The sequence below is a fragment of the Euprymna scolopes genome, chromosome 7 (assembly GCF_053919585.1).
Source record: "Euprymna scolopes isolate OS-2025 chromosome 7, ASM5391958v1, whole genome shotgun sequence".
Lineage (NCBI taxonomy): Eukaryota > Metazoa > Mollusca > Cephalopoda > Sepiida > Sepiolidae > Euprymna > Euprymna scolopes.
The window spans coordinates 96,626,472-96,648,678 of NC_136488.1; positions in this window are offsets into that span (position 1 = coordinate 96,626,472).

The following is a 22,207-nucleotide window of genomic DNA, read 5'->3' on the forward strand; positions in this document are numbered from 1 at the left end:
ATTACTCCTAGAAAAGATTACTCCTTGAAACATTACTCCTTGAAAACGTTACTCCTTGAAAACATTACTCCTTGGCGATGATAATCTTCTTCGCTCTCATGATGATTAACCCTCAGTGACCATCTTTTAGTATCTATTTGGGATAGAAAAATAAAAAGAACAAATAAGGTTTAATTTTTTGGAAGAATCAGATTGAATAATCCGCTTGGGGATAAACTTGTTGATACGAGGGAAACTCATGACAAGCTGATTGATCAGATCGGGTCTTTCTGATCTCCTGTCGAGCTGAAGTAAAGGCTGAAGTGGAGGAATGACTCAACCATCAGGATTCTGTTCTAAGGCATCACGGGCAGCCACTCACGGCCTACAAGTGGCCCAGTTTTTGAGAGGAATTTAATCCTCTGCATAGGGTTGCAGTCAGTGAATTCATGGTGCTGCCGACAGGGCGATCGTCAAGTTGAAGGCCAATGTCATAAAACACATGAATTTCTGTGCTATAGAGGTTTCGTTAGTTATTCACAGGCAGGCTCATGCAAATATGGATTTGTAAAACGCAAGGCACACATACATGTAATTCAGCACCTCAGTATCAATCAACAAATATGCGTTTGGGTGGAGATGACAATGCAAGGGTGCAGTATACAACAACTTGCATAAATCCGAAAGTATCTACATAGGTATCTATCTACCTATTACACACACACACACACACACACACACACACACACACACACACACACACACATGCATACACGTACACACATATACACACAAACACACAGATACACATACATATATACACACACATACACATACACACAAACACACACACAAACACACACACATGTACACACATACACGTACACACATAGGCACACATATACACATACACACGCATACACATACCCATACATACACACAAACACACACATGTACACACACGTACACATATATGCAAAGACACACATCCACGTACACACATGTGTGTGTGTGTGTGTGTGTGTGTGTTCGTCAATCGGAGTCGATTATGACCATAGACAACTAGTTGTGTGTCTGCAGGTGGCTGATCAGTCCAAACCGGTCGCGGAAGCCCCTGCCACATGTTGGACACCAGTGGCTGAAGATGGCCACTTTAGCATCTCGGGCTTTTCGCACAGTGCGCTTCTCTTTTGCAGATTCAGTTCGTCTTGCCTCCACGAGCAGAGAGCCCTTGTGTACCAAGCGACGCCAGGTTGGTCTGTCGGAAGCACTGCTTTCCCATGAGTTCACGTCAATGTTGAAGTCTTTCATATAGCACATCAGAGTGTCTTTGAACCGTTTGTACTGTCCACCAGCTCTTCTCATTCCGCACCGGAGTTCATCATACCCATACATACACATACCAATACATACACAGAAACACACACATGTACACACACGTACACATATATGCAAAGACACACATACACGTACACACATACAACGCATCAGCAATGATATTATATTGCAAACAAATTCAAAATCTTAAACTGCGAATATACCATTGTTTTGGTATGTGCGAGTCTGTCATCTGATACACGTGGCCTACCCAGCGGGTTTGCGCTTTGCAGATTGTAGTGATGACGCTTGGGAGCTTGGACCTCTCGAGAACATCAGTGTCTCGGGTCTTGTTTTGCCAGCGAATGTTCAAGATGTTCCGAAGACATCAGAAATGGAAGTGGTTTAGTTGTTTTTCGTGACGTCTGTAGAGGACCCACGTTTCACAACCATATAGAAGAGATGTCAGGACGACTGCTTTATACACTTTGACCTTTGTGTACTGCTGAATTCCTATTCGTTCCCAGACTGTTTTCCTTAGTCTGCCAAAGGAGCTGCTGGCCTTGGCAATGCGGTTGGTGATTTCATTGTCGACGTTGGCAGCACGAGAGAGTGTACTGCCAAGGTAGGTGAAATGGTCTACTGCTTTCAAGCTCTGACCATTTACTTGGATGTTTTTAAGCAAATTGCTCATTTTCGGCATAACTATCCAAAATTTTGAATTCATGAAGCACTCCAATGCTATACTGATATTGTGTTACACTTTGTCCTCATTGGTGTTTTCCTCCCATGGTAAAATGGGCATTTACTTTATGGACGGTGCCACTGAAATCCCGAATTTCAGCAGAACTAATAAATTTGGCTTACGACTATAAATTGATCATATAATAACTTAAAAAATATTTTTTGTATTTTTTTTTTCTAATCATGCTTTAAAATTATACATAATAATCAATAGCTAAAGTTATTGGGGGTTAATTACCCTCTCACACAAAAATTAATACTCCCCTCACCAAAAATGTTTTAATCGCACCCACCTCTAAAGTTTCACGTGCACACATACACACACACGCACACATATTGGTACAATGTTCACTCATACCAAGTGCTGTTCATTTATGTTTCTTTGTAACTCTGATATTTAAGGAAAGATGGATTCCGAGATTTTTGCTACACTATAAAAATTGCTGTTCTCTCTTTTGAAACCAATAGTCTTGAGAAAAAAAATAGTAATTTTATAGTATACATCTAAGAATAAATATTGTATTCTTGGAGGTGTAATTCTGCATTCTGTGTTCATTTGTCCTAAACGATGATCTTATAAGTTGTACTGCGTTGAATTAGAACCAATGCTTATGCTGAATTGATGATTGAATATGGTTAAATTTGGGCTTATTTTTGCATTAAACACTGATCGCTATGACCACAACAGATTCATAAAATTAGTTGACACTAAAAAGGCTTTATTTTAACATATTTCTAATAGTGTTGGGACGATATTAATTGGAATCAGTATCAGATTCAGAAAAAAGTTGTGCCTATTTTCGATGCTAAAAACGGTTTCTTTAATTAGTTATATTATATATTTTTAAAAAATTTTATTCTGTTTAGAACAAAATCTTCCACTGCTGGTAGTAATAATAAAATAATAAATATTTATTGATTTTAAATTACCAGTAGAACTATGAATCTATGAATCAACCACGCCCCTTCCCCTCGCTCACACATACAAGTCAAGTGTTTTTACGTTTGAGAAAATATATGCACATGCGTTTTTGAGGTAATCGGAAAAAGTGACAACAAATATTTAAAGTTTTATAAAGGATCGGAATTGAGAATTTCATACAGAATCGGTAATTGTATCGAAATTATTGGAATCGTCACATGACTAATTTCTTATGACAAATATAATTTCTGCAATCTTTAAGATCGCACAAAATGCCAAATATAGACATCTTATAGAAGCGAAACTCATCTCTCAGTCACAAAATCATAGGTTCTGGATATGACCTTAAACTATATCCGATAGTGATACCCCAACTTCAAGTCAGTTGCCAAGGTCGTTGGAAAAATGGTACGATCCTTCTACCGCTTCAGAAGATATCTCACTGCTGATGCAATTCTCTATCTATATAAAAGCCAAGTATGTCCAAAGATGAAATACTGCTGCCACATATGGGCAGGAGCTGCTAAAAACAGCCTAACCTGCCTTGACAGAGTACAAAATAGGCTTTGTGGTTTAGTGCGGGATGCCCTTTTCTCTTCCCTGCAACCTCTCTCCCACAGGAGAGACATTGCGAGCCTGTCTTTGTTTTATCATTATTTCCATGGCAAGTGCTCGTCTGAGCTCCAATCTCTGGTCCCTCCCTTGCCCATCTTTCACGATAAACACCCGTCTGGCTGAAACCACTGTCAATAATTTTCCCTACTCTTTAGCTGTGCCAAAACCAAAACGTAGATTCCATGAACAAGGCTTCTTTCTTAGAAGTGCACGCCTGTCGAACTCTCTTCCGTTTGACTGTTTCCCACCTGAGTACAACCTGGATGTCTTCAAGTCCAACACAAACAAATTCCTGATAAACCGCCCCCTTAAGACACTTTATCAAATCTCCAATACTAACGATTACTATGATACTATCCCATTGATTACTGTATACGCAATAACACTTATCCCTGAGTGGCTTCTGGGCCTTGATAAGTAGTGACTACCTTGTAAAAAAAAACAAAAAAACTTGCAGGCTTTGGGGAGTGTGGAACCACACTTTAATTATCATTGCTCCCAGGTCCACTCTGACCTGGAGTGGTAGTACCTGTTAGGGTACCAACTATAGGTTAAATAGAAACCGACTTGAAAAAAACAAATATATTCTATAAAAAAAATTTTCTTCAAAATCACTGGATTTGGCATTAAATAACCCGAAAAGGGTTGGTATGCCGTAAAACAAAACAACCAACCAAGCAACAAAATCATATTAAGCAGCACCGAACAAACTTCTCTTTTTTTTTTTTTTTTTTTTTTTTTACACAGTGATCACCACTTATCAAGGCCCGGAAGCCACTCAGGGATAAGGGTTATTGCAAGTACATTACGTTAGTGTGGAGATTTGATGAAGTGTTTACTTAAGGGGGCGGTTCATTAGGAATTTGTTAACATTGGACTTGAAGACATCCAAGTTGTAGTCCGGAGGGAAGCAGGCAGACGGAACAGAGTTCCACAGGCGTGCAGTTCTAAGAAAGAAGCTTTGTTCATGGAATCCGCGCCTCGATTTAGGCACAGATATAGAGTGGGGGAAATTTTTCAAAGTGGATTCAGCTAGACGGGTGTTTTTCGTGAAAGATTGGCGAGGGGGGACCAGGAATTGGAGTTCAGACGAGCACCTGCCATGAAAATAACGATAAAACAAGGATAGGCTCGCAACGTCTCTTCTGTGGGAGAGGGGTTGCAGGGTAGAGAAAAGGGCATCCCCCACTAAACCACGAAGTCTACCTTGCACTCTGTCAATAGCGAAAGATACCATACCTAAATATTTTTATTTCCATGTAAATTCTGACTTTTCACCTTTCTTAATCACTAATTTCCCATCTACTATACTATTCTCATGATACTTAAGTTAGAAATTACCACTTTACGAATCTTCTACTACCACTCGCTTTTTTCCTATTCATGCTATCTTGATCCCCTGTCTACATATCTTCATCACCCACAGTCCCCCAAAAAGAATCTTTACATAAATTTTAACTATTTGAAAACTAACACATGCCCCTCTACCAACATACTCAGCCCCTTCTACTAAACTTTAGTTTCAATACTCCTACCATAGAACCAATGTATAAATATTGACTCCATTACTTTATCATGTATTCTTGAAAAAATCTGCAAAGATATATATATATATATATATATATATATATATATATATATATATATATATATATATATATATATATATATTTATTCGATTGGCAAAATTTTAGAATAATTATAAAGAAGTGAACCATCGCGTAAATTCAATCAACTAAAAAATGGAAAACGGGCTGAGGAAAAGAAAAAAAAAATAATAATAAATTTATATATATATATATTTACAAAGGTTAACCCTCATAACCTTTAAATCAATATATATATATATATATATATATATATATATATATATATATATATATATATATATATATATATATATATATATATATATATATATAAATACATACATATATATATATATATATATATATATATATATATATGTATGTATTTATATATATATATATATATATATATATATATATATATATATATATATATATATATATATTTCAGAGGAAACATAATTTAATTTAAATACCAAAAAAAAAAAAAAAAAAACGGGCAGGTGAAATTATTAAAATTTCCTTAAGGCCTTATCGTCTGACCCTCTAAGAGGAAACGTCAGAATGATAAATTAAAAACTAAGAACCGAATGAGGAAAGAAGGGAATTTGGTTTCAGTTGGAAGACCAGTGAGAAAAAAAAAATATCTCACTGTTCAGGTAGTTTTAAATCAATAAATATCTCCAACTGATGTTTCAAAATCTTTTGTCTACACAGGCTAGGTCGAGAGTTATTAATGACTAACGCCTCAATGATATTGAGATGATAGTTCGACCTCGCACTGTATAAAACAGAAAACCAAATTCCCTTCTTTCCTCATTCGTTTCTTAGTCTTTAATTTATCATTCTGACGTTTCCTCTTAGAGGGTCAGACGATAAGGCCTTAAGGAAATTTTAATAATTTCACCTGCCCGTTTTTTTTTGTTGTTTTTTTGGTATTTAAATTAAATTATGTTTCCATTTTGCTGTACCAAGAATTTACTTATATATATATATATATATATATATATATATATATATATATATATATATATATATATATATATTAGAGGGAATTAGACTTGGAGTCTAAACAGCAAAGTTTTTTTTTATGTAGTAGTAACTGTATTAATACTTTTAAAATAAGTACCCATTGTACTGTAGATATATAATAAGCTCAATAGGTAAAGGTATCCTAGAGCTATTTTAATATTGAGTAAAACGATTCATAATTGTGAATTAAAATTAATTTCACAAGGAAAAAAACAAAAAATCATTTCCGAAACGATCGTACACTCGAGTTGATCTTAAATCTTTACTTCGCGTTTTTAACTTATGAAATTAATTTTTAATTCACAATTATGAATCATTTTACTCAATATTAATATAGCTCTAGGATACCTTTACCTATTGAGCTTATTATAAATCTACAATACAATAGGCACTGTTTTATTTTAAAAGTATTAATACAGTTACTACTACATGAAAAAAAACTTTGTTCTTTAGACTCCAACATATATATAAACGTTTTATATTTTATAGGGGGAATTACACTTGGCGTTCAAAAGGCAAAGTTTATTTTTATGTATTAATAAATGCATTAATATTTTTAAAAGAAAACAGTATCCTAGTGCTATATTAATATTGAGTAAAATGATTCATAAGTGTGAATTAAAATCAGTTTCATAAGTTAAAAACGCGAAGTAAACATTTAAGATCAACTCGAGCGTACGATCGTTTCGGAAATGATATTTTTATTAAAATAGACAATATATCTTGAACAATAATTTGATAAAAGTTTTTCTTTAAAGAAACTCTCCTCATCAGCAAAACTATGGGGGCGGGGGTTAAAGACATCAAAATAAAACTAGCATTTTTTGTTGTGAGTAAGGCAGATATTCCTTTCTTCACTGCTTTTTAAAACTTCCCATTATTTCAGTCAATCTATTCTTTGGCATGCTGTTAAATGTTCTGTCTATGTTTGTTGTTTGTCCTTGTGTGAAATCTGGAATTTATTACCGAATCAGTAATGGTATCGGAATCGGGAATAATATTAGAATCGTCCCATCACTAATATATATATATATATATATATATATATATATATATATATATATATATATATATAGATAGATAGATAGATAGATAGATAGATAGATAGATAGATAAGCAATTCACTGTGATTGTCATTATTCTATATAAATCCAATCGGTTCTAAGCAGCAATACAATTCAATAAGTAGGAATAATATAAAAATAATATAAAAATAATTGCTGGGAAAAATGGAAGATGTTGAAAGAAATTCATTGCGACATGTAAACTTTCATTAGACTGAGACTAGCATCTTCAGACACAAACGAAATAAATTAAAAACTAAAAACAAAAAAACAAAAAAAAACAAACAAAAAAACCGTATGCTATGAAATTATGACGTGGTTGTCATGGTGATCAAATTTCTAAAACTATGGCATTAATTTAATCACCATGACAACAGCAGACCAAACTTTTTTTTTTTCTGGGCGTGTTCAATTTATTTTGTTTGTGTTTGAAAATTCAAATTTCGGTCTAGTGAGGGGTGGGAGGCGTTTTTAACATCTTTTAATTTTCTCATCTAGTTTTTATAAATAAATCCAATTTGTTTTGATGCGGTATAAGTTCTTCCTTACTAATGGGTCATCACTAAGACTGTGACAACAGCATATTCTTTTCGTTGTTTAATCATATCAGATTCAACTGAATTTCTTATACCATGCTCACAATCTTTCTTGCTGCCAAATCCGCACATCTTATCATTAATATCTTATATGTTTTTTATATAGACTGATGTGGTTCTCGGTTGATTGACTGGGTCCTATATACTTGAGAATCAAAAGAATGAAAAGATATTTGGTTGTTACAGCCATAGTCATCACCTATCAAGGTCAAGAGCTGCTCGACAATAAGGGTTAATAAGATGGAATGATTTTCAGTTGAAATATGAAGAACACTGTGGGAGTACTAAGTTTGATAACTTATGGAATCGTTTATGATAAGTATTTGCTGTCATTGGATTGAAGACGACCATGTTGTAATCCGCAGGGAAGCAGCCTCGCAGTAATGTATTCCATAGACGAGAAGCTTTTGTAAAGAAACAGAGTCCATTGAAGTTCCACCTAATGCTAGTCTATGAAGCAACGAAAGAAAGTTTTTTCCCTTGTGGTAGATAGATGAGTTCATGTTGTGAACATCTTACAAGGATAAGCCAGAGATTCGAAATGATGATAGAGTAGAGAGAGACTAGTAACGTCTCTTCTGTGAGAACTAGAGTTGGAAGAAACAAGAGATAATCCCCCCCCCACTAGATTTAAAAATCAATTTTTTACTTTGTCAAAACAGAAACAAATGCTGAGTGGCACCTCCCCAGATGTGGCAGCAGTAAGAAAGATTGTGTGCATGGTATAAGAAATTCAGTTGAATCTGATATTCCGGATTTTTAATCTGATATTCCGGATTTTTAATTTGATATTCCAGATTTTTAATCTGATATTCCGGATTTTTAATTTGATATTCCAGATTTAAAATACAAAATCCAGTAATTTCTAACAGATAATTTAAAGCTTTCAAAATAATTCTAGAAATGACAGATATCGGCTATATTTTTTTATTTTTGACTCCATTAATAATTGATTAGAATCGTAAACTCGTCCAACACATAATAAACACTCAGAATATTTTTTTAAATCTCAACGAGTTAAGCATTTAAACATTTTTTATGAATAAAATAGCCGGCTACAGTTGTAACATAGGATGGACGCACGTATGCAAATACATGCGGAATGACGTCACGGTAGGAGAAAATAAAGACTTTAAAATAGAGGATCACATTAGAGATAGAGAGTATGTTCGAGCTCTCGTTAGAGGTGTGGATGATGTTCGCGAAGGCGATCACGTGGGTGACGTCACGGTTGTAACAATAAGGAAATAAATGTTGTTATTGCACAAAAAAATGAGTTCGAGTTATTTCCTGTTCTTTGTCTTATTAGCTACTGAAAACTACATGTTGAGTCCGCAACGTGTTGGTATCCAGACAACGTTGCACGGTTATAATTTCACTTACCTGTTTGTGTTGTCATGCTTAGTCTACGTTAGGACTACGGAAGTTTGCACATGACAATGATAAAAAAAAAAAAAAATCAAACCTGGAAGTGGCTCCAAATCCCAGGATTCTGATTATAACAATATTTGTACTCGAGGGAATAGGGTTCTCCAGTTCAGGACATTAGGTACAGAGAGAATAAGCAAACAAAAAATGATGTGAAACAACAATGTTGCATATATGATTTGGATTATTCAAACTACTATTCAAAACTTGAGTTAAGAACTGAGAACAGTATGTAGCATAGTTGTTACATATTTACATTCGAGACCCACACGTTGTATGCACACAGTCACAAGGAAACAAAGACAAGGAAAGAATTTGATTCGCTTTTTCCAGTTGAAACAACAGACATTTATTTACAGGTACTTCCAGAATAACGACTTGTCTCTTGTTCTAAAGTCTTCTCCTACTCCAATGTGCTTAACAAGACTCTGTCATGTTGAACATGTGGTATTTTGTCTTTGTCCAGCCATATTTAGGACACGTCTTTCTCTGTCGCTCTTGCGTACGTGTGTAACATGTCTATATCTGTCTCTTGTTTTGGTCCCGTTTTTTTTTTTATCCTGTTCTTCTTTCTCAGTGTGACGTCACCTCTCATACGGCTCAGTCATATGCATACGTTGGTTGTTGCTGCTGCTGCCATACAGGCGTTTGCGCTCTGTTACAAGTAGCCTCAATCCTCATCTGAAAACGCAACATAATCAAGTTACAGTTTAAATACAATTATTTATTTCTATAAAACAAAATCAAAACATGTAAAAGATGTAGGGAAATGAATCTATTACTTTTATCGGACGAGCAAATTATCGCATTTTAAGCATATATAAAACAGTTTATGAGAGAAAATATAGTTTGGCTTACAGTATGTCGATGAGTGGTTCAAGACGTAATACTCAGTATGATTCAAAGGTTCAATGATGCTGGAAGCATAAATACTGATAAGAAAGTCGGTCTCGTGAGTACCAAAGATATGCAGTGTTTAAGTTCTGGATAAAGGGGGTTGGCGCTACATAATCCTTGATGAAGATATCGAGTTGTAATTCTAGTGAACGAATAAAGGCAATACTAACAGGTTCGGCTGGTTGATTTCCATCAGTTTTTACAAATTAAATCTACTTATTCTTGGGAGCAGTGAAATATTTCAAAATCACTCAAGAATCACAAAAATTTTTAGCTGAGGGCATGATCTATGTCATATGAGAGCGAAAATAGACAATGTAATGTAGCAGGTTTATAAAAATCTAGCCTGGGTGCCCGGCGTTGCCTGGGTGTTTGGAGGTGTGTGTTGAGCAAAAAAAAAAAAAAAAAAAGTGGTAGTAGGCAGGCAGGCTCGAATCTGTACCGCGGAGGAAGAAAAGAACATAAAAAACCCAAAACATGACGTCTTTGCTGTTGCGCTCATCACCAAACCGGAAGTGACGAATGCTTAAATTAAGGCTAGTCAATTGAAAAGAGGGGATCACTTTCGAAAATATCGGTGAAAAAAGCGACCCCTCCCTGAAGAAAAGTGCCCAGTTAAGGGTGAAAGAATTAATGTTTTTAGACAATTTTTCGATATTTGTTGTTCGAAGGGACGAGCTTCAAAACGATACCGATCTAGTGAAAATTCTTAGCCTTCGTCGAAAGTTTTAGGCAGGCATACAAACATACATACATACATTTAAACAGACAGGTGCGATTTATATTATAGAATGAACTAGCTTGTTTTAGGAAATCTTTGTCTCCCTTGTACACACGTTTCTACACAGGATCCACATGTTGTATGCAGTCTACGTTGCAAAGGAGACGAAAAGAAAGAATAACTCAAACTCACTTTTTCGTGTAACAACATTTCATGATCGTATTCCTTCTTTCTGACCTCTATCCTCTTGAACGTCATTCCGGACTTGCTCTCGGATGTTCTCTCAGACGTGCTCAAAAGGGTTATTTTGTGTACAATAATCAATGGGATAATATTGTAGTAATAGTTGGTATTGGAGATTTGATAAAGTGTCTTACTTAAGGGGGCCATTAATCAGGAATTTGTTTATGTTGGACTAGAAGATGTCCAACTTGTAGTCAGGTGGGAAACAGGCAAACGGAAGAGAATTCCACAGGCGTGCACTTCTCAGAAAAAAGCTATGTTCATGGAATCTACGTTTTGATTTAGGCACAGATAAAGAGTGGGGGAAATTACTGACTGGTTTTAGCTAAACGGGTGTTTATCATTTAGGATTGGCGAGGGGGGACCAGAGATTGGAGCTCGGACGAGCGCTTGCCATGGAAATAACGATAAAACAAGGACAGGCTCGCAACATCTCTTCTGTGGGAGAGAGGTTGCAGGAAAGAGAAGAGAGCATCCCCCACTAAGCCACAAAGTCTATTTTGTACTTTGTCAAGGCAGGATAGGCTGTTTTTTGAAGCTCCAGCTCAGATGTGGCAGCAATACTACTTCCTTGGATGTACTTGGCTTTTATAGAGATAGAGAATTGTATCAGCAGTGAGATATCTTCTGGAGCGATAGAAGGATCCTACCATTTTCCCAGCGGCCCGGGCAATAGACTTTATATACGTGTTCCATTTCAGTTTAGGAGTAAAGGACAAACCCAGGAGCTTGTCAAAACATGATGCCTCCCCAAGATGAGAGCCATCCATTTCAATTGATGCTAGATGAGGAACAGAGCGTTGATGATGTAAAGTTAGGAGCTTGGTTTTAGATGCATCAAAAGTAACCAGCCATCTCTTCCCCACTGAACCACGTGCTCAAATCAGAGGAGAGGGAATCAGAAAGAGCTTTGTCATTTACCGCCTTTGATGTGTTTCCGGAGATGGTCGTGTCATCAGCATAGATGTCAACGAATGAATTAAGTATGTGTATTGAGAGATCATTGATGTAGATCAGGAAGAGAGTTGGGTCCAGGATGGACCCCTGGGGGACTCTAGCATTAATACTGTGGGCCTCTGATTGCTGCCCATCAACCACTACTCTTATGAATCTATCAGAGAGAAATGATTACAATTATTGAGAAAACATTTCCAGTTATACTGTAGCTGGAAATCTTGTGAAGTTGGCCCTTATGCCAAACCTTATCGAAGGCCTTTGATATGTCGAGAGCCATTGCCCTAGAAAGGAAGCCTTTGTCGAGAGATTCACTAATCCTATGGGATATAACTGTTAGCACATCTGCTATCGATCTAGCAAAATGGAAACCATATTGCATGTCACTAAGGAGGTTATTTCTGCTGAGGTGGTTGGCTACTTCTTTATTTAATATGGATTCCAGTAACTTACTCATGACACACAAGAGACTTATTGGTCTGTACTGAGAGGGGGGATGACTTATCATCTGAGTTCTTAAATACAAGGCTTACTGACGAGGTTTTTCAGAGTGTTGGAAAGCACTTCTCCTTAAGGCAACGTTTAAACAGTTTTGTAAGTATGGGAGCAAGTTCTGGTCGAAGCTTTTTCAGCACTATAATTGGAATGCCGTCTGGGCCAGTTGCTTTACTGGAATCAAGGTTCTTGATTAGTTTGGCGACATCACGCACAGATATTTGTATGTTGAATAGTGTGTTGTCTGTTGTAGGAGGAAATACAGGGAGTTGATGACCTTCGTTGCAGAGGGTAGAGTTAGCTGCAAAGTTCTTGGCAAATAGTTTGGTCTTGTCTGATGCTGATGAGATGACCTCAGGTCCATTGATGATAGTTGGGATGGAACGCACGCATCTGTTCAGGATCCTGTTTGTATATGCCAAAACTGGTGAGAACCAAGCCACTGCTCAGCTACTTTGGATTTGACGGACTGAGCATATAGCTCTCTTGCATTTTTTATTACTCTTTTGCAGTGTTTGCTGGCAGTCCTGAAGGCAGCGTTAGTCTCAGTACATCTATTATGTTGGTAGCTATGGAAAAAGTGATTTCTGTGCACAATGGCAGCAGCACATTCTGGGTAGAACCATGGCTGGCTGTTAGGTTTTTGTTGGAATTTTTTGGATGGTATGAATCAGTCTATGCCTGCAATTAATCATTCGGTAAGGTCTGATACTATAGAGGATACATCCTTTTTAAACATGGAATGCAGAGGTAGATCAGATATGAATGTACGGAAGCTATCCCAGTCAGCCATAGAGTATTGATATACAGTACGGTGGAGAGGTACATCTGAAGACTTATTGAATTTCATTTTTATCTTAACTGATACGATGGAGTGGTCAGAGGAACCCAGGGGAGAAAGAATGGAACATGAACATAGCTCAGGGGAACTTGTGAGAAAAAGGTCTAGAAGGCTTGCATACTGACCAGTAGTATCGAGCACACGAGTGGGTTCATGAACAATCTGAGTGAGGTCATAGGCAATGGCAAAATCATGACAGAACCTCCCCTCATCATCTGTCTATTTTATAATCATTTTCTTCACACACGGCCTGACATTTGCATACGCACAGCTGTATTTTGTTACAAATTGTCTGGGTGACAAAAATATGAAAATTGCTTTTGCTTGTTAATCGCACAATTGATTTCAAAATCTCTTCTAAAATATCATACAGATTAGTTGTATTATGTAACAGTGTATAAGCCATTATGCACTCATAGGGAATTCAGGTGTTAACGAAAATATGTTGTAGAAGTATACGTCATGATTCTGGGGTCATAATTGCCATGGATTTCTGCAATGACGTTTAGATATAACTATATTTAATGTCTCTCAGTGAGTCGATTTATTCCTGAAATGGGTGGATCAGCTTGCTCCATAACATTTTTATAGGCATGAGAGAGAGAGAATAGCAGAAAGATCAATGGGTAGTTTGTCCCGCTATACACAGTTACATTGTGCAAGGCTTCAATCGTACTAGTGAACGGCACGCTGGATACGTTTTTTTTTTCCTATTTGAAGTCTTGTCGGCCAAAAGATAAATAATTTCCATCCAGAAATCACATGGTTTTGTCGACTTCCGTTTGAGGTCACCTTTAACCCATAAGATGTTACTCAAACTTTTCCATTCAAACACCAGTCTTCCTTATGTAATACTATGTAATTGGCAGTTTTATGCTCATTTCATCGTTAAGTAAAAGATATAAACTGATTAAATGTTTACTTTATATTTACACGCTGAATAATTCAGACTTTACTTAACAAATATTTGCAAGAAAACAAATAATTATTATTGCATTTACTGAACACGAGTCCTCATTATGTTATACTATGTAACTGACAGTTCTGTAACTTCATTATTTATGCATATGGCAGCCATAGAGATTTATTATATGTAAAAAAATTCTCAAACAGTCAATTTCATAACAAGGGTCAGATAAAGTGTTAAGTAAAAATCACTTCTACGTGACACTTCTGGGGGTTGAAGGTTCAATTTTCAATGTAGGTGATACTAACAAGGCACTTGCGATCTATTTAAAACTTCTATCCGATAATGGCTGACGAAATGAAAGCATGCTACGCCCGTGGAATAAATAAAGGGTTTTCTTAAAAGTTTTCTACAGATTCTCGAATTTGACAGAAAAATTCCCAAGTTCAATAAGATACATCTGAAGAAGGTCAAAGGTTACATAAACAGAAACGTTGTGAGAATAACATTCAAGATTAGAACAGTAATCCGAATAATCCAAATGTTACAAATTAACTAGCTTTGCTCATTTTTCCATGATGAAGAGAGACAGAAGGAAAGAAATGAAGAGAGAAGAAAGGAGAAGGAGAGAGAGGGGAGAGGGAGATAAAGCGAAAAAATGCGACTGCTTTTGTAGTTTTGTCTGTATTACTATTAATTTAACTGGTTTTGCTAACTCATTTTCCTGATTCAAACAACCTTAACCTAAGCTGAAAAGATGACCCAACGGGTCCCATTTTTTTTTCTAGTTGATAGAATTACACATAAATGACTTAAAAAATATTTATCAGACTTAGGTTAAAATTTTCTCCCAATGATCACATCCTGAAATATTTTGTTGAATTTGGACACAAACTGATGAAGATAAAACCGCAGATGCTTTTTTTTTTTCAAAATTTCTAAAAAGATTGGAGATTTTTTTAAGATTTTATAAATGGTGGCTTGTTGAAAGATTCTTCAGAAGGATTTTAGCTAATGCTTTCTATTTAAACTTTATCCGATGCTGACCATTGTATGAAATCAACTTTATCCAATCGTGTCCATTGTATTAAATACAAAGAGATTGAATTTGATAAAATGAACATTGATTTTCATGGAAGATTTAAATATCTAAAAGAAGTTCCCTTTATCTTTGTTTCAGAATAGAAATCAGTAAATCGTGTAGCTGTCGCCATGATCATTCATTGCACCTTACTGCACATCATGATAAAGTTACAAACAGGTAAAAGACGACTAATTTGAACAAAACAGAAATGGTGGCCACTTCAAAAGCATGAACTTATCCAGATTGACCGCCATTTGCAATTTACTCTTGTAATTTATCTCTTACAAAGTTACAGTCTATTACTCTCATCCTCGCTGTTTGATTTTCTCCCTGTTCACATTTTATAGAGTGTCCATCTACTCACGCTTCTGCTATTCTCTCCCCTCTCTCTCCCCCTCTCTCTCTCTCTGTTTATTGACAGTTAGAAGTAACAAAATATAGCCATAAAAGAAAAGATGCGAATAGTCAATTATAAACAATAGAGAATATCACCACTAGTAGATGAAGAGAGAGAGAAAGAGAGATGAAGAGAGAGAGAGAGAGAAAAGGAGAGATGAAGAGAGAAAGACAAAGAGAGAGAGAGAGACAAAGAGACAAAGAGAGAGAGATAAGGAGACAAAAAGAGAGAGACAAAGAGACAAAAAGAGAGAGACAAAGGGAATGAGCGAATGGAGAGAGAAGGGAAAGGAGGGATGGAGAGACGAAGAATAGGAAGGAGATGAAGAAAAAGAAGAGAGTGAAGATTAAGAAAAGCAGAGAGAGAAACAGAGAGAGAGAGAGAGAGAGAGAGAGAGAGAGAGAGAGAGAGAGAGAGAGAGAGAGGGGAGATGAAGAGAGAGAATGGGGGAAGAGACAGAGAATAAGAGGAGATAAGGAGAGTGAATATAGGGAGATGGAGAGAGAGAGAGAGTATAGAGGAGGATAAAGAGAGAGAGAGAGAGAGAGTATAGAGGAGGATGAAGAGAGAGAGAGAAAATAAGGGAGGAAGAGAAAGAGAATAGGGGAGATAAAGAGTAGAGGGAAGTGAAGTAAGAAAGAATAGAGAAAGATGAAGAGAGAGAGAGAGAGAGAGAAAATAGAGGAAGATAGAGAGAGAATAGCGGGATGAAGAGGGAGAGGATATGAAGAGATGAAAAGAGAAAGTGAATAAGGAAAGATAAAGAGAAAGAATAGAGAGAGATGAAGAAAGAGAGGGTGGAGGATGAAGAGGAAAAGAATAGTTGGAAAAAAAGACGAAGAAAGAGGAGATGAGAGATATGAGAGAAAAAGAGAGGTAGAACGGGAAATATAGGGCGCAGAAAAAATATATAAAGCAAACTAGTTTGTATGTCTGCATGATGTCAAATAAACCGATTGTTTTTTTTTTTTTATCAGGGTCAAGGGTTTTGAAATCTTTTTTATAACTCACTATTTAAATACACAAAAAATAACATTAGAAACAAATGTTCCGCCATTTTTTAATGTTCATATTTGAGGTTAATATTTTCTATTATTAGTCGATCGAACAACATTCTTATAATAAGCTGAAACATTTAACTAACAGTAAGAAAAATAAACATAATACATAAGTCAAGATTATATAATATTTTTTTGTCAAATTATCGCACGTATTTGACGTCTATCTTTTAAATTAAGAATGAAACATTTAGTCATTTATTTATTTTAGACAATCGAACTATTTTAAATCTTCGCGAAAAAGTAAAATCGATATTGATCCTAATACTGAAGACTGCACTGGTTTATTCTTAATTATTTTGATTCTAATGTTGTTAAATGGAAAACAGTTATGTTGCTTTGTATACCGAAAATTGGGAAGTTCTTTGAAAGAAATTGCCCATGAAAGTTTTATCTGGTATTAGGTTCATATAAGAAGCAGAGAAACTTTCTTGTAGCGTCTGTAAATATACGAGTTCACTTTGTGGACGTTTTAATCGTATTTTTTAAAAATTATTTTATTGCGATTTAAAGTAAAAAAAAAACAAAACAATTTGCTTTTTTTTTCATTTGAACTAATGTGGAGACGAGAAAGGTGCCGTTGACAGGTACTTCAGCTAGTTTATATATATATATATATATATATATATATATATATATATATATATATATATATATATATATATATATACAGTAGAACCCTGGAATACGGCATTAAAAATTAGTAACAAACTACAGTACAGTATATAATACCAATGTATATAATCAAATAACATTATAAATAACACCGTAAGACGGGGCAAATACCATCCCCAGGAACCGGAAAAAACATCATATTCCACATCGTAACCTAAAAAAAAAACGTATCATAGGGCCACCGTATCACCGGTTCTACTGCATATATATACATAACAATATACTCGTTGGGTCAACCATTGAGTTCCGTTTATAATGATTTAAAATTCAACATTAGTCTTTCTGTAGAGATTTATATGCATATAAAGTAACCTTTGTCTGTCTGTGTGAGGAACAATCTCTACCAAACTACTTTGTCAATTTTTGGTCTACAGACTCGACATTTGCTACATAGTGAATTCGGACCTGTGGAACAAATTAGATTTGGTTTTTAGCCGGTAGAAATAGCTGCTAAAGGGTCAATTTTTTTTAAAGATTGGAACTTGGCAGGCGTAAGTCAACTTAAAATGCTTCTCTGCACATGCGCAAATGTGACCAAACCAACTGTGATGGTCGAATTTTATATTAATAACGATTATAATAGAGCTGAGTTGGAGCTTTTATTATGTGAACAATCCCAGGCAATTCTCGATTGTCTTGCTGACTCCATTTGTTTGGTCGATGATTCAAACCAAAACAAGGAAAGATAACTTCAGCTGAACGGATTTGAAATTGATAAAAATATTTTAATACTAATATCGTTTTACTAATAAAACCATGTAATTCGAGAGAATGATGGTGAATATTGTTTATGCTACAACGAGGGAAGTACATGACCCTTGGGTAATCCCCCAAAGCGATGGAAAAGTACCTGAAAGAGTGATTATGTATGTTGGATAATGGACCAATCAGCAGAGAAGGGGATATGATGCAGCGATCACCAACTGGCTAGAATGTACCTGAGAGTGCCAAATCACAACCCGTCACCTTATTATATAAACTTGTGCACAAGCTATTTTGGACAGATTTTGGAAAAAAATATGAGTCTCGACAGAAGAGAGCCTGTAAGGACATCCTGATCACTGAGCCGTATGCCTGACGTTGAGTATCATTCATTTTCTCTCCCTTTAGCGAGTCGCAAGACCATAGGTTGAGTACGCTTATATTATATAATAATAGATTCGTTGCTGGAGAAAATCTCCCAGCTACCAAAAACAATCTATAACATTGATGCTTATTGCTGACAGAAGTCTCCCTCCCCTCACCATTATATAAATGAGCCGAGGGCAACAACATTAAAACAGAAAGGACGAACTAACTTGTTTGTGACTGTTGATTGTGCAACCAATATCAGATTTACGATACATGAAAAGGGTATTTCTTTGAACGGAGTATTGTCGTGACGATTTCAAACACCTATACACCTTTTGTACCATTGTATTATAATATGCCTTGTAATTAAATAGTTTACCTGTTAATATATCCTGTAATTGTAGAAAAACTACCAACGTCTTCATTGGTGTTTTTCTTAATTACTGTATGGAGTAATGTGTTTTCAGTTGCAGAAGCTAATGTTACATGATAAGGGCTGTCCCCTTTTCATGTAAGTATAAAAATAGAGAATTTAGTTTAAAATGAAAATGAAATGGCATGGGCGAAATTCGAACCTCGTAATCTAGGTTTTAGAAATAGATTACGTGTGAGAATTTAAAAATGTAAAACAAACTTGTTTAGAATATAGATAAATATTTCAAGGAAAGAATGTGAACTCTCAAATTTGTTATGAAATTTTAAATTGAAAGAATGCAGCTTATAAGATAATGTTTTTAACATATTGAATATAGGTTAAAATTCCTTTTGTAGAAATAGGAAAAGTTTTGGACACGTATGTCCATAACATGGGAAAGAAGGCACACGTTTTAACATGTGTATGACGTCACGGAAAATAGAAAGTTCTAGGAATAGAGAAAAACTTTAGTTAGAGTTAGACAGTCAGTGAAAAAACTCAGAGGGAGTCAGACGTCTAGAAGCGAGACGTCACTTCAAGAAAAAAATGTGAGACTTTGAATTCTTGATGATGGAATCACGGCCGTGTGAAGAATAAACCATCAAGTGTTTTTTTGTAAAGCTCGTCTTGTGTCTTATGATTCTTATACAAAGGTAAAGTCCAATTGTATTATATATTTGTGTTATGTCTTTACATACACGTCTCAACATCATCATGTCCGAACTGTCTGAACACTATCCCTTCACACCAAGAGCTTTCTTCTTCTTCTTCTTCTTCTTCTTCTTCTTCTTCTTCTTCTTCTTCTTCTTCTTCTTCTTCTTCTTCTTCTTCCATTCAACACAATTAAGGAATGAACTTTTAATATATAAGAATCTCTCCTAACATGAACAATCTCTCTAAGTCTCTCTTTCAACATCCCTCACTATAATAAGACTCTCTAAGATAAGCATCTCTCACTAAGAAAAAGCATCACTTATAATAAGACTCTCTAAGAATCATCTCTTAATAAAAACCAATATGCAACACTAACCCAGAGTCCGAATGGCGGTACATGGAATTAATCTAATCACAATGTGGGACATGTGCTATTTTCTTTCACTCAAGAAGATAGATTACGTCACTCATTGGCTCTCCAATCAAAAAGAGTGAAGAAACCAGAGGCGACCAATCAACCCTGACCCCGTGTAGACGATCAGAGTTAAGCTATCGTGCTGTGAGAGTTGTTCTGGGTGACCAGAATAGTCGTTAAACGTTCTTAGGCGTTCCATGATTGTGTAACATGATCGTCTTGAGGAAGCGATTTGCTCCCCATTGGGGAGGTTGCGACCACCCTGGGACCTGAGGAAGATCGGGCAAATATGCTAAGATTATCTAATTGAATCCCGGACAACGGCAGGTATCAAAAATACTTTAAATAAAACAGATATATTTTTTATTGTTAAAACCAGACATGTGTTTTATTGTTTGAGAATGAAGAGACCGGAAATGTCAGAAAAGTGTGGAGATGAAACCAGACCTATCGTGGCCTCGAGGACACCTGTTTCAGACGAGGGCTTTCTGAATGACAGGGGTTGACCTCTGGGAGTCGTGTGAAAGGGATTTCATTTTGGCCCCAGACTTTCCAAACTATGGACAACTTCGGGGAAAGTGCACACACGCAAATGTATCTGGGGTTTCCCCAGATACTTGGCTGGCTTTGATTAGTTCAGTAGATCACCAGACCCCAACCCGTGACCTTAGTATAAAAAGCCAGTACCCACTTGGATTCGACAGATTTGCGCCAAAATCTCAAGAGAATAACACCCGCTCCAAGCTCACCCCCCTCTCCACCATCCTAATCAGCAATCCAGTGACGAAGAAGAGAGATTTGTGAAACTTAAAATGTTTTGGTAACTGAACGATGTACATATGTAAAACTCTGTACTTTATGGAATTAACTTTTAGTAGCTAGTTTTGTCTGTCTTTCTGGTGCATGCAAAGCTTTGTTTTTGTTTTTCAGCAGAATTCAATACCGAGACGCCAAGAATTCATGTGGAGATCTCCCGGTAGACTTGACATCACGAGTCACAGTTTCTGAGGAAGTTGGAGGTCAGTTCTTGATCTGAGCACGAGAGATTCCAGCCATAATTGGGACTATCTAAAACCGAACTCATATACCAGTGGACACCCTCTTAGGGTCTTTGTCTGGTTATATTTAGCGCTGCGACTAAGATATGACCATTGGGATCGTACATAACTGTGGTCGTCGTGTTATAAAATTTTTGGAAGCAAACATTGATTGGAAGAGATTAATTGACTTACATACAAAGGAGTTTAACCAACAGACATTAAGTGTTTTTTTAATAGTTTTGAAAACTGAAATCTTCCAAGACTACATACATATATTATATATTAGCAGGGAAATACTGCTTAGGATTGAACAAGGATCATTATTATGTACTTTTTCGATATGCTCATAACAGCATATTACTTTCTTTGTTTTTACTGCCCCTTTCCCTCCACTTCTCCAGTTTCTTTCCCTAATATAATCGGCAGAGGTTGAAATGTAAACATTTTTGTAATAACTATCATATGATTTAAGTTTCATTGCAATCAGATACTCGTAGTTGATGTTTTAAGGGGATTTTGTCGCCATCGATCACTTAGACGTGGAGACACATAGATATTTGACACATAGACAATAGCATAAAGATTCAAGACCACTTCCATTGTCTTCCCCAGATAATTTTAGACATACGATACAAATTTATCAAAATAAGATATAATAGAAATTTTAAAAGAGGTTTGGTCCCCATGACTCCTTTAGATTAGGATGGTACTTAGAAATTTTGGACCACTTTCATTCACAAAATGTCATACATATGATTTAAATTTCATAAAAATAGAAAATAGTTGAAGTTTTAAGAGATCTATGTCCTCCTAGCCTATTAGAGTTGCACTTAGAGATTCAGGAACACTTCCATTGTCTTCCTTGGTAAACTTTACATAAGACTATATTTTTAGATTTTATGTAGGTTTTCTAACCTTGCTTTCTATTGGGAACACACAAACACAAAAAGATTAAGTTATATATAAGATATTTATGTGGATAATGGATCTTCATTTATGAAAATGATTATTAAAGCTCCCTACAAATTGAGCACTTTGAGAGAAATATGAAAAG